Source organism: Zalophus californianus, chromosome 9 (assembly GCF_009762305.2).
Source record: "Zalophus californianus isolate mZalCal1 chromosome 9, mZalCal1.pri.v2, whole genome shotgun sequence".
NCBI lineage: Eukaryota > Metazoa > Chordata > Mammalia > Carnivora > Otariidae > Zalophus > Zalophus californianus.
Window position 1 is genome coordinate 57,225,112 of NC_045603.1, and position 14,927 is coordinate 57,240,038.

At 38.0% G+C, this 14,927-nt stretch overlaps 1 protein-coding gene across 4 annotated transcripts in view; it reads left to right on the forward strand.

The window, feature by feature from the left end:
- Positions 1-14,927, forward strand: part of R3HDM2 (R3H domain containing 2) — a 157,946-nt gene that overhangs the window by 42,635 nt on the left and 100,384 nt on the right. The gene's annotated exons all lie outside the window — the stretch shown is intronic.

Consider the following 14,927-nt stretch of genomic DNA (forward strand, 5'->3'; position numbering starts at 1 on the left):
TCCTTAACTAAACTTGTCTGTCTTTTGATTCTAGCCATCCTAGTAGGTGTCAAGTAATATCATTATGATTTTGATTTGCACTTCCCTGATGACTAACGATGTTGAATTGAGCTTCTTTTCGTATACTTATTGGCCATTTGTATATTTTTTTAAAGAAATGTGTATTTAAATCCTTTTCTTTTTTAGATAACTTGTCTTTTTATTGAGTTGTAAGAATTCTTTATTATGGATACAAGTTCCTTATTTGATACACGATTTGCAGATATTTTTTCCTATTCTGTGAGTTGTCTTTTTATTTTCTTGATGGTATTGTTTACAGACAAAAGTTTTATTTATTTTATTTTATTTTTTAAGATTTTATTTATTTATTTGACAGAGAGAGACACAGCAAGCGAGGGACCACAAGCAGGGGGAGTGGGAGAGGGAGAAGCAGGCTCCCCGCTGAGCAGGGAGCCCGATATGGGGCTCCATCCCAGGACCCTGGGATCATGACCAGAGCCAAAGGCAGACGCTTAACGACTGAGCCACCCAGGCGCCCCCAGACAAAAGTTTTGAATTTGATGAAGTCTGCTGATCTATTTTTTCTTTTGTTGCTTATGCTTTTAGTGTTATGTCTAAGAAAGTTTTGCCTAACCCAAGGTCATGAAGGTTTATTCTAGTGTTTCACGTTGAATTTTATAGTTTTAGCTTTTACATTTAGGTCTGTGATCTGTTTTGAGTTAATTTTTGTGTATAATATGAGGTATAGTTCCAACTTTATTCTTTTATATTTAGCTATTCACTTGTCCCAGGACCTTTTGTTGAAAAGACTGTCCATGGCCTATTTGATTGTCTTGGCCTCCTTGTTTGAAAATTGGTTGACCACAAATATAAAGATTTATTTCTGGGCTTTCAGTTCTATTCCACTATAGCACTGTTCTGATTACTGTTACTTTGTGTGGTAAATTGAAATTAGGAAATGTGAGTCCTCCAATTTTGTTTTTCTTTTTTCAAGATTGTGTTGTTTGGTGTGCCTGGGTAGCTCATTTGGTAGAGCATGTGACTCTTGATCTTAAGAGTTGTGAGTTTGATAATGCAACATATTTTAAGAAAAAAGAAAAAGAAGAAGATAACAGGAGAGGAAGAAAAGGGGAGTATGTCAGAGGGGGAGACGAACCATGAGAGATGATGGACTCTGAAAAACAAACTGAGGGTTCTAGAGGGGAGGGGGGTAGGGGGATGGGTTAGCCTGGTGATGGGCATTGAGGAGGACACGTTCTGCATGGAGCACTGGGTGTTATGAACAAACAATGAATCATGGAACACTGCACCAAAAACTAATGATGTAATATATGGTGATTAACATAACAATAAAAAATTTAAAAAAAAATAAAAAACTGAAAAAAAAAAAGAAAATAAGTCAATGACAGTTCAGGTGTGCTGAATCTAAACTGATCTGCACTGGTGTGGGAGTGGAGGCATGTAAAGTGAGGATTTTCCTGAGAGCTATGGACATTGCACGGAGCGGGCATTGCTTTGTGCCTCTGTTCGTCTGTTGAGGAGTTGGAAAGGCTTACCCTCTGGAGCCATTTCACACAGGCAGAGAGAAAGCTGTGACTCTCCCCAGACATTTCAGCAGAGAGTGTGTCTATCCATCACAGAGGCTTGGACATTCTTCATATTGCCACCTAGTGCATATTGAAAAGAATTCCCACTCAGAGCTCTGTGTCTTCCTGAAATAAAGTCTCTTCATCCAGAAAAAAAAAAAAAAAAGAGTTGTGAGTTTGAGCCCCATGTTGCGTGTAGAGATTACTTAAAAAAAAAAAGATTATCTTGTTTATTTTAGGTCCCTTGCATTTCCATATGAATTTTAGGATCAGATTGTCGATGTCTTCAAAAAAAAAAAAAAAAAAAGCCAGCTAGGATTTTGATAGGGATTGCACGGAATCTGTAGATCAGTTTTGAGAGTGTTACCACCTTAGCAATATTAAATCTTTCAGTGCATGAACGTGGGACATCTTCCCCCTTATTTAATAATAAGTTCTTTAATTTCTATCAGTGATTGTTTATAATTTTTTTAAAGATTTTATTTATTTATTTGAGAGAGTGAGAATGAGAGAGAGAGAGAGAGAGAGCGAGCACATGAGGGGGGAGGGTCAGAGGGAGAAGCAGACTCCCTGCTGAGCAGGGAGCCCGATGCGGGACTCGATCCTGGGACTCCAGGATCATGACCTGAGCCGAAGGCAGTCGCTTAACCAACTGAGCCACCCAGGCGCCCTATAATTTTTAATATATAAGCCTTACACTTTTTTAATCCTATTCTTTTATACTTCCTTGTTAAAATTATACCTAAATATTTTATTATTTTTGTTACTACTGTAAATGGACTTCTCCCCTTGATTTCATATTTGGAATATTCGTTACTTGTGTATAGAAATACAATAAATTTTTGTATGTTGACCTTGTATTTTGCAACCTTTCTGAACTTGTTTATTAGTTTTTAGTGGATTCCTTAGGATTTTCTGTATATAAGATCATGTCATCTGCAAATAGAAAAATTTTTTTGTTTTGAAGACTTATTTATTTTAGAGAGAGAGAGAGAGTGCACTAGTGGGGGGAGGGGCAGAGGAAGCAGAAGAGAGAATCCTCAAGCAGATTCCCGGCTGAACAAGGGGCCCAACTTGGGGCTGGATCCCAGGACCCCGAGATCATGACCTGAGCTGAAATCAAGGGTTGGCCACCCAAGTGACTGAGCCACCCAGCTGCCTCTGCAAATAGAAAAAGTTTTACTTTTCCAGACTGAATGCCTTTTCTTTCTTTTTATTCCCTCACTACCCTAGCTATGTTTTTTCCTTATGTTCCTCAGACTGGATATTCTTTTTGTTTGTTGTTTTTAAAGTTTTTGTTTATTTATTTAAGTAATCTGTACACCCAACGTGAGGCTGGAACTCACCCCAAGATCAAGAGTTGCATGCTCTTCTGACTGAGCCAGCCAGGTGCCCGAAGACTAGATATTGTTTTGTTTTGTTTTTTTAGGTTTATTTATTTTGGGGCACCTGGGTAGCACAGTCGGTTGTGTCTGCCTTCTGCTCAGGTGTGATCCCAGTGTCCTGGGATTAAATCCCACAATGGGCACCTTGCTCTGCGGGGAGCCTGCTTCTCCTTCTGCCTCTGTCTGTCTCTCTCTCACTCTGTATCTCATGAATAAATGAATAAAACCTTTAGGAAAAAAAGATTTATTTATTTTGGAGGGGGGCAGGGACAAAGGGAGAGAGAATCCCAAGCAATTCCATGCAGATGCCAGAGCCCCATGTGGGGGTCAGTCTCATGACCCTGAGACCACGATCTGAGCTGAAACCAAGAGCCATGCTCAACAGAATGCACCACCCAGGTGCCCCCAGACTGGATATTCTTAATTGATCTAGCTTCAAGTTTGTTGATTCTTTCTTCTGCCTGTTCAGATCTTGTATCAAACCTCTCTGTTTATGTTTTTCATTTTTGTTACTGTACTTTCCACCTCCAAAATTTTTATTTGGTTCCCCCCCCTTTTTAAAAAATTTTATTTATTTATTTGACAGAGAGAGACACGGCAGAGAGGGAACACAAGCAGGGGGAGTGGGAGAGGGAGAAGCAGGCTTCCTGTGGAGCAGGGAGCCAGATGCGGGGCTTGATCCCAGGACCCTGGGATCATGACTTGAGCCGAAGACAGACACTTAACGACTGAGCCATGCAGGCGCCTCTGTTTGGTTCCTTGTTATAATGTCTATCTTTCTATTAATATTCTGTTTCTGAAACATTGTTACACTTTTCCTTTAATTCTTTAGTCATCGTTTCCTTTTTTGGTCTTATTTAAATTGGCTGATTTAAAGCCCAGTGTCTGGGATTCCTAAGTGAGTTTCTCTTGATTGCCATTTTTCCAATTATGGGCCATACAGTCCATTTCATGGTAATGTTATACTGCTTCATGTATAGTATAAGCACTTTACAATAGTATACTGCTTTTTCTTCCCTCCTGACCATTGCCCTATTCCAAGTATACACTTTACTTGTGTGTGTGTGTGTGTGTGTGTTTTGAAGGTATATATATATATATATATTTGACAGATTTATTTTATACACACATATACATATATATACACACATATATACACATGCATATATATACTTGTATATATATAAATTACAGTGTATCTTAAATTATTGCTTTGAATAGTTTATAACTTTAAAAATATTTGAATAATGAGTAAAAAAAGATTTTTATATTTATCCACATTGTAACCATTTCTGATGCTCTTTATTCCTTTGTGTAAATCCAGACAATATTTATTGAGCCTGAAGGACCTGCACAGGTCTACCGGTGATGATGTTTAGCTTTTGTACAGAAAAAGTCTATTTTGCCTTCATTTTTGAAAGATATTTTCTGTGAGTATAGAATTTGTGGTTGACAGTTTTTTTCTTTCAGTCTTTTAAGATATGAATCCATTGTCTTCTGACTTGAATAGTTTCCAGTGAGAATTCTGTTATCGTCTTCATCTTTGTCCTCTATATGTAATATATCCTTCCTCCTGGCTGCTTTTAAATTTACTCTGTATTACTGTAATATTAGTGTTAGGTAATTTGGTAATGATGTGTCTTGGTTTGGTTTTTTTCAGCTTCTTGGATCTGTGTATTTATAGTTTTATTATAATTTGGAAACTTGGAAGCTATTATTTCATTAAATATTTTTTTTCCCCTGACTCTTCTTTGGAAATTCCACTGACACATATATTAGGCAATTAGAATTTGTCCCACACAGTTCATGGATGCTTTGTTCATTTTATTTTAATGTTTTTTTTCTTTCTGTTTTATTTTGGTTGACTTCTATTGCTGTTTACTTATTTTCTCACCCTGATTTGTTCTCTTGCAATTTTTAATCTGCTATCAGTCGTCATAGTGTGTTTTTATCTCTACCATTTCAGAGATTTTTTTTTTTACTTCTTCTACCTAACATGCTCCTTTTTCCTTTAGATTTTTACACATATGAAATATAGTTATAATAACTTTTTAAATGTTGCTCTTTGCTCATTTTTTTTTTAAGATTTTATTTATTTATTTGAGAGAGAGAGAGCCCAAGAGGGGGTAGGGTCAGAGGGAGAAGCAGACTCCCCGCCGAGCAGGGAGCCCGATGCGGGACTCGATCCCGGCACTCCGGGATCATGACCTGAGCCAAAGGCAGTCGCTTAACCAACTGAGCCACCCAGGCGCCCGCTCTTTACTCATTTTATAATCTATCATTTCTCAGTCATTTATTTTAACTTTTCATTGTGAAATAAGTATAATTTATGGGAAATTGCAAAAAAAAAAATGTACAGCAGTATTCCATTCCATGTGCCTTTCACCCACTTTCTCCCAGTTGTGACAGCTTGTATAACTATAGTTCCATGTAAAAACCAGGAAATTTATATTGATACAATCTATAGAGTCTATTCAGATTTGACAGTTGTACATGCACTGCTCTCAGTGCATGGGTATGTGTGTTAAGGGGAGTTCTGTGGAATTTCACTGTGTGAATTTATATATATCCACAGCCCCCGTCAAGATAACAGAACAGTTCCGTTCCCATAAGAATTCTTCCTGTTACCCTTTTATAACCACATCCACCTACCTCCACCCCATTCATGAACCTATAACACTGGCTTTACTAGTCAATTCTTCAGCTCTTTAATATTGTCACGTCAAGATGTTAATTAAATGGAATCATACCATATATAACCTATTGAGATTGACTTTTTCTCCCACTCTGCATAATTCCCTTGAGATCCATCCAAATTATTGCATGTATCAATAGTTTGTATCCTTTTGTTGCTGAGTAGTAGTCTGTGGTATGGTTGTCCCAAGTTTGTTTAAGCATTCACCTGTTGAGGGACTTCTATGTTGGTTCCAATTTTTGGCCATTGTGAATAAAGCTGCTATGAACATTCATATTCAGGTTTTTCTGTAAACATAAGTTTTTCTTTGTGTGGGATAAATGCCCAAGAGTAATTACATATTTCATTTTTATTTATTTATTTATTTTTAAAGATTTTCTTTCTTTATTATGGAATTCCCATGAGCAGGGGGAGTGGGAGAGGGAAAAGCAGGCTTCCCGCTGAGCAGGGAGCCCGATGTGGGGCTCGATCCCAGGACCCTGGGATCACGACCTGAGCTGAAGGCAGACGCTTAATGACTGAGCTACCTAGGCGCCCTAGTATTTTTTTATTTGGCCATTATGATAGGTATGTAGAGATATCTCATCTGTTTTTAATTTGCATTTCCATAATGGCTAATGATTTTGAACATGTATGCTTATGTCTTTTGCCCATTTCCTAATTGTTTCTTTGAGTTTTGAGAGTTGCTTATATATTCTAGATACAATTCCTTTGTTAGATACATGGTTTACAAATATTTTCCCCAAAAGAGTGGCATACTCTCCTTTGTGAACTCTAGACTCCTTTGCTTTCTCAGACTTTCACTCCTGTGTTCTCCAGTCAGGGAGCATGTTGGACTCTGCCCAGGTTTCTCCTGGGCTCCCCTCCACCTTTTTTTTTTTTTTTGGACATTACTTGGAAGCAGTCTCTAGGCATTGAGCTTGGGTAATCATAAGGCTTACCTTATTTGTTTCCCATCTCTCGGGAATCACTGTTGTTTATTTCCTGATGTCCAGTGTCTTAAAAATCATAGTTTTACCCGTTTTTTTGTTTTTTGTTTTTGTTTTTGTTTTTTTTAGTTGTTTCTGCCAGGAAGGTAAATATGATCTCTGTTACTCCATGGTAGTCAAAAATGAAATCTCGGGCACCTGGGTGGCTCAGTTGGTTAGACGACTGCCTTCAGCTCAGGTCATGATCCTGGAGTTCCGGGATCGAGTCCCGCATCAGGCTCCCTGCTCAGCGGGGAGTCTGTTTCTCCCTTTGACCCTCCCCCCTCTCATGCTCTCTCTCTCTAGCTCATTCTCTCTCTCAAATAAATAAAATATCTTTTAAAAAAAAGTGAAATCTCCCCCACTCCCCACAGCTGAAGTTTTATAACATTAGGAACACCCATTGTTGGTAACTACTATCCAATAATTCCTTCCTTTCTCAAGTTCTTAAACAGAAAAGGAGGGGGGAATATAGGCTAAATATAACTCAGACAAAAAAATACTTCTTACGTTGTTCAGTGTCTGTTGAAGCCCAGCTACTTCCAGAAGTTTGCAAATCAATCAGATACAGGCTTAGAGCTAGAAATAGGTTAGCTACCATAGCACAAGATGATGGTGTGAAAAGATTTTAGTGACAGCTTGTGTGTGATAATATATCCTTTCTTGTTCAGGGTTCTCTGGATGTAATGCTAGATTCTGGCTTTCATATGCCTTTTCTCTATTCTTATCCATATAGTCCTTTTCTCAAAAGAATGGCTATATTTATAAAGTCACATTTTTCTATATTTAAAGGGTAGAGTTGACCAGTTAAAGCAGCCTTTCCAGCCGAAGTGCATCTCGCTAGGTAATTCTTCTTTAACTTTTGTTAATTAGTTTTGGAGCTTACATCAGCATTTATGATGATTTGATAAATATATGCTAGGATTTCTTAAAAGATTTATCTCTGTATTTCAAAACTGTAGTTATCTATGTAAAAAATCAGAGAGATGGAGTATTGTACAGGACCACATAGTTATCAAACACTTGAAGAAAATATTTCTTTGGAGTTATTTTGTGGAATTAGGACACATATTAGTAATTGGGTGACTTCGAGCTCTGGAAATCTGCTAGAGCCACCTTTGGGATAGAGTGGCTCCTGCTTGTGCCAGTCTTATCAGGAAAGGTTTACTTCTATTTCCAGTCTTATCACTTCTGCTGGTGAACTAAGGGCATAGTTTGTTATATTAGACAGTTATTTTTTTTTTTTAAAGATTTTTAAAATTCATTTGTCAGAGAGTGAGCACAAGCAGGGGGAGCGGTAGGCGGAGCAGGCGGAATAAGCAGAGAGAGAAGCAGGCTCCCTGCTGAGGAAGGAGCCCGATGCGGGATATGATCCCAGGACTGCAGGATCATGACCTGAGCCAAAGGCAGACGCTTGACTGACTGAGCCACCTAGGCGTTCCTAGTCAGATATTTTAACAGTTCCTGTCCTGATGCCTTGCACAGAGTGGTTACTCAGCAAGTATTTGTTCATTGAGTCACTACTTCAGTCAACCCCCTTTATATATTTCATCCAGGATCTTTTGATTTCCATCCCTTTGGCCATTTTCTTATGTGCTTGCATTTCCTCTGGAGGGGTGAACAAAAAAAGTAAAGAAGAATCTGAAATCTTTCTATCGCTTATAAGTAACTCTGATAAGAAAAAAGTATTAGTAGAGATTGAAACACTTGACTAAGTTGAGATTTTGGAATTAATGCTGGATTTCATTATTTATTCTATTTTCCCCTGCCATTACTAACAGTGGATGGTTTTTTGCTTTCCTTCAAAGCCCTAAACAGCTTTTTCTCTTTTTAACTTATAGGTGGTGATATGCTCTTTTACTTTTCAATTTTATTTCTAATTTTTATAACTTTCCTTTTCCTTTCTATATAGGGATTCCTCTTCGTCTTCTTTATTCTTTAAATACTGGTGTGTCCTGAGGTCTCTCTGCTCACCTCTCTAGCCTTCTCTGCTGCTAATCTGCCACTGTTCTCACTATGCACTCTCCCTTCAAAATCCAAGGTTTCAATTTACATCACAGTTTGGCTGTATAGATATCTAGTCTGAACAGTGTAACTGCATATTGGGCACTTTGATTAGTCTATCCACAGGCACATCACATTTACCATGTTTTATTTTATTTTATTACTTTATCATTTTATTATTATTATTTTTTAAGGATTTTATTTTTGAGTAATCTCTACACCCAACATGGGGCTCCAAACTCACAACCCCAAGATCAAGAGTTGCATGCTCTACCGAATGAGCCAGTCAGGTGCCCCAAATGCTGTTGGTATTTTGAAAGGAATTGGATTAAATGTGTAGATTGCTTTGGGTAGTATAATACATTTTAACAATATTTGTTCTTCCAATTCATGAGGTTCTTTGTGTTGTCTTGAATTTCTTTCATCAGTGTTTTATAGATTTCAGAGTACAGGTCTTCTACCTTTTGGGTTAGGTTTATTCCTAGATATCTTATTATTTTTGGTGCAATTGTAAATGGAATTATTTTCTTAATTTCTCTTTCTGCTGCTTCATTATTTGTATGTAGAAATGCAAGAGATTTCTGCACATTGATTTTGTATCCTGTGACTTAACTGAATTCATTTATCAGTTCTAGTAGTTTTTTGGTGGAGTCTTTCAGGTTTTCTCTATATAGTATCATGTCATCTGCAAATAGTTTTACTTTTTTTTTTTTTAAAGATTTTATTTATTTATTTGAGAGAGAGAATGAGATAGAGCATGAGAGGGGGGAGGGTCAGAGGGAGAAGCAGACTCCCTGCCGAGCAGGGAGCCCGATGTGGGACTCGATCCCGGGACTCCAGGATCATGACCTGAGCCGAAGGCAGTCGCTTAACCAACTGAGCCACCGAGGTGCCCCTAAAGTTTTACTTCTTCCTTCCCAATTTGGTTGCCTTTATTTTTGTTGTCTGATTGCTGTGGCTAGGACTTCCAGTACTACGTTGAATAAAAGTGGGGAGAGTAGACATCCTTGTCTTGTTCCCGATTTTAGGCAAAAGGCTCTCAGTTTTTCCCCATTTGAGGATGATGTTTTTTATTTATGGTCTATATTATGTTGGGGTACATTCCTTCCAAACCTACTTGGTTGAGGGTTTTTATCATGAATGGCTGTTTTACTTTGTCAAATGCTTTTCCATGTCTATTGAAGTGATCGTATGGTTCTTATCCTTTCTCTTACTGATGTGATGTATCGTGTTGATTGATTTGTGAAAATTGAACCAACCTTGCAACCCAGGAATAAATCCCACTTGATCGTGGTGAATGATTTTTTTAATGTATTGTTGGATTTGATTTGCTAGTATTTTGTTGAGGATTTTTGCATCTCTGTTCATCAGAGATAATGGCCTGTAGTTCTCTTTTTTTGTAGTGTCTTTATCTGGTTTTGGTATTAGGGAATGCTGGCCTCATAGAATGAATTTGGAAGTTTTCCTTCCTCTTCTATTTTTTTGGAATAGTTTGAGAAGAATAGGTATTAACTCTTCTTTAAATGTTTGGTAGAATTTGCCTGTTAAGCTATCTGGTCCTGGACTTTTGTTTGTTGGGAGTTTTTTTGATTAGTGATTCAATTCCTTTGCTGGTAATTGGTCTGTTCATATTTTCTATTTCTTCTTGTTTCGGTTTTGGTAGGTTATATGTTTCTAGGAATTTATCTATTTCTTCTAGGTTTTCCAATTGGAAATAAAGGTTTTCCAATTAGCATATAGTTTTTCATAATTTTCTCTTATAATTGTTTGTATTTCTGTCATGTTTGTAGTTATTTCTTCTCTCATTTGTGATGTTATTTATTTGGGTCCTTTCTCTTTTTTTCTTGATAAGTCTGGCTAGTGGTTTATCAATTTTACTGATTTTTTTCAAAGAACCAGCTCCCGGTTTCATTGATCTTTTCTGTTTTTTTTAGTTTCTATGTCATTTATTTCTGCTCTAATGTTTATTATTTCCTTCCTTCTGCTGGTTTAGGTTTTGTTTGTTCTTCTAGGTCCTTTAGGTGTAAGTTTAGGTTGTTTGAGATTTTACTTCTTGAGGTGGGCCTGTATTGCTATAAACTTCCCTTTTAGAACTGCTTTTGCTGCATCCCAAGGTTTTTGAACCGTTGTCTTTTTGTTTTCATTTGTTTCCATGTACTTTTTTAATTTCTTCTTTGATTTCTTGGTTGACTCATTCATTGTTGAGTAGCATATTATTTAATCATGTATTTGTGGTATTTCCATATTTTTTCTTGTGGTTGACTTCTAGTTTCATAGTGTGGTCAGAAAAGATACATGGCATGACTTTGATTTTTGAATTTGTTGAAGCTTTTTGTGACCTAATATGTGATCTATTCTGGAGAATGTTGCATGTGCACTTGAAAAGAATGTGTATTCTGTTTTAGGATGGAATGTTCTTCTTTTTTTTAACTTTTCAAAAATTTCCATAAGTAGTCTCTACACCCAATGTGGGGCTCAGATTCACAACCCCAAGATCAACAGTCCCATGCTTTACGGACTGAGCCAGCCAGGTGCCCCTAGGATGGAATGTTCTGAATATATCTGTTAAATCCATGTGGTCCAGTATGTCATTCAAAACCATTGTTTCCTTGTTGATTTTCTGTTTAGATGATCTGTCCATTGATATACATGGGGTGTTAAAGTCCCCTACTATTGTTGTATTATTATCAATTAGTTTCTCTATGTTTGTTATTAACAATTTTATGTATTTGGGTGCTTCCATGTTGGATGCATAAATATTTACAATTGTTACATGTTCTTGTTGGATTGTTCCCTTTATTATTGTATAGTGTCCTTTTTCTTTTTAAGAGTTTATTTATTTATTTATATAGAGAGAGCATGAGCAGGGGTGGGGCAGAGGGAGAGGGAGAGAGAGAATCAAAAGCATTCTCCATGCTGAGTGGAGTCTGATGCTGGGCTTGATCTCAAGACCCTGAGATCATGACCTGAGCCGAAATCAAGAATCAGATCCTCAACCAACTGAGCTATGCAGGTGCCCCTATAGTGTCCTTTGTCCATTGTTACATTCTTTGTTTTTAAAGTCCATTTTGTCCGATATAAGTATTGCTACTCCAGCTTTCTTTTGACATCCTTTGCATGATAAAAGTTTCTCCATTTCCGCAGGTGTCTTTAGGTCTAAAATGAGTCTCTTGATTGGAGGGTCTGCAAAATATTGTGTCCATTAAAAAAAAAAAAGTCACACCACATGACTCGATTTGGCTAATAAAATGTGAAAATTTGGGTGCAGAAGCTTTAACAACCAATGCATGCCTTCCTATTTTCTCCTTTCCTTCTTACACAATAGCCAGATACATTTGAGATGGTAGCTGATCTATCTGGCTTGGTTCTAGAATGATCAAGATAAGCAGAACTGCCATGCCAAATTGCACTGGACATGAGGCTTGAATAAGAAATAAACCTTTGTGGTTGTGATGAGCACTCAGTGTTATACACAACTGATGAATCGTTGAACACATCAGAAGCTAATGATGTACTATATGTTGGCTAATTGAAAATTAAAAAAAGAAAAGAAATAAACTTTTGTGACTTGAAGCCATGCAATAACAACAACAAAAAACAAAAAAATGAGTCTCTTGTATGCAGCATACAGATGGCTTTTTTTTTAATCCATTTTGTCACTCTGTGTCTTTTGACTGAAGTGTTTAATCCTTTTACATTCAAAGTAGTTACTTATAGAAATGTACTTATTATCTTATTACTTGTTTTGTGGTTGTTTCTGAAGATTTTCTGATTCTTGTCTTTCATGGTTTGCTGGTTTTCTTTAGTGATATACTTGGATTTCTTTCTCTATTCTTTGCATATTTATGAGTAGTTTTTGATTTGTGGTTACAATATGTTTATACATAACATCTTCTGCATATAGCAATCTCTAATAAACTGATGGTTGTTTAAGTTTGCATATATTCTTTACTCCTCTCCTCCCCATGTTGTAGGTATATGGTGTCATATTTTATATCCTTTTATTTTGTCAGTTCCTTGACTGATTTTTTTTTAGAGAAATATTCATTTTTACTGCTTTTGTGTTTCCTAACTTCATACTGTCACTTTTGATCTTTCAACTCAAAGGGTCCCTTTTAATATTGCTTACAGGACTGGTTTAGTGGTGATGAACTTCTTTTGTTTTTGTTTGTCTGCTAATGGGGTTTCCTTTATGTGTAACTGTCTTCTTTTGTCTTACTGCTTTTAATATTTTTCTTTATCACTATAGTTTGCCTTTTTATTGTATTTTTTTAAATAAGCTGTACACCCAATGTGGAGCTTAAACTCATGACCCTCAAATCAAGAGTTGCATTTCCCCACCAACTGAGCCAGCCAGGCACCCTGGTATTTATGCCATTTTAATTATAATATGTCCTAGTTTGGATCTGCTTTTGTTTATTTTTTGGGGTGTTTCCTCTGCCTCCTGGATCTGGATATCTGTTTCCTTCTCCAGATTAGGGAAGTTTTTAGCTATTATTTCTTCAAATACATTTTCTGCCCCCTTTTTTTCTCTTTTGTCCTTGTGGGACTCCTGTAATACAAATGTTATTATGCTTAATGGAGTCACTGAGTTCCCTAAGTCTAGTCTCGTTTTGCATAATTCTTTTTTCTCTCTTTTGTTCAACTTGATTACCTTGCATTACTCTGTCTTCTAAGTCATTAATTTGTTCCTCAGCTTCTTCCAGCCGGCTGTTCATCAAGCATGTTTCTCATTTCATTTAGTGAGCCTTTTATCTCTACTATGTTATTCCTTATCTCTATGTTAATGGTCTCACTGATGTCCTCTACTCTTTTCTCAAATCCAGTGAGAATCCTTATGATCACTGCTTTAAATTCTCCATTAGGCATGTTACTTATATCTGCTTTGCTTAGATCTCCCATCATGGCTTTGTCCTGTTCTTTCATTTTGGGCAAATTCCTGTCTTCTCATTTTGTCTAAGTTTCTGTGTCTATTATTATGTGTTAGAAAAGTCAGCTATGTCTCCTGTTCTTTTTTTTTTAAGATGTTATTTATTTATTTATTTATTTGAGAGAGAATGAGAGAGAGAGAGAGCATGAGAGGGGGGAGGGTCAGAGGGAGAAGCAGGCTCCCCGCTGAGCAGGGAGCCCGACGTGGGACTCGATCCCGGGACTCCAGGATCATGACCTGAGCCAAAGGCAGTCGCTTAACCAACTGAGCCACCCAGGCACCCTATGTCTCCTGTTCTTGAGGGCAATGGTTTTATAAAGAAGAGGTCCTATAGTGCCCTCCAGTGTAATGTTCCCTGTTCCCCAGGGCCTGGTGCTTCTGAGACTGTCTCCAATGTGTACTTTGTGCTCTTTGCTCTTGTGTCCTGGCTTCTTTATCTCATCCTCCAGTTGTCTACAGAGGCTCTCTTTGCCTGTTTTGGACAGTGTTTGGTCCCTGGCCTGAATGTGGCTTGTTTTAACTAGGTGTGTTCTGGTCTGCTTGTAAAATGAGTCTTGTTGCCACCACCACCGGAACCAAGGCCTCATAAAACTCTCTGGTCAGGAGATGAGGTGTTGGCAGGGGTTTGGGCTGGTCTTCTAGGGGAGAGGGCCTGTCAAGCCGGGGCTGAGCCAGGTGTGACTGGGAGAGGTGGTTCCACCAGAGTGCAGGGAGTGGGGCTTGGCATAAGCAAGTTAGAGAGCAAGTGTCCATGCTCGGCTGGTTTCTGCAGGTGTCCCTGTGCTTATGCTGAGGGGTGGGGGAGGGCAATGGCACAGGCCAGTTCTTTTGTTCTCCATAAATACTACTTCTCTGGGATATGCTCCGAGGTGAACAAGTAACCTCCCCACTGTGTGTCCCTGGCCCTCTTCAGATCACTATTGCCATGCTATATGTCCATGGGCTGTTTGCCCTGCCTTTTCTCCAAGAGCAGCCCCAATGTCTTCTGAGCTCTATCAGAGCCAAGCACACTGGTCTTTAAAACTCCAGGCTTTTAAGCCCGATTGGTTGCCAAAAGGCATGAAATTTGGCCCCGCTCACTTTCTAAGCCATTTGCTATGGGGATTTGCTTTCCCCTGTGTGTTAGTCTATCTCTCACCCATCTCCACAATGGCGCCTCCCTCCCCACTGCAGCAGCCACAGTCTGTTTCTCTCTGAAGCTGCATATCCTCACTTCCTACCTCCTTCGATGTGTCATCTTCTTTACCTTTAGTTGTGGAGTTTGTTCTGCTAACCTTCAGATTGATTTCTGGGTTATTTAGGATGATATGATAGTTCTCTAGTTGTATTCATGGGTCAAGGTAGCCTAGGATCCTCCTA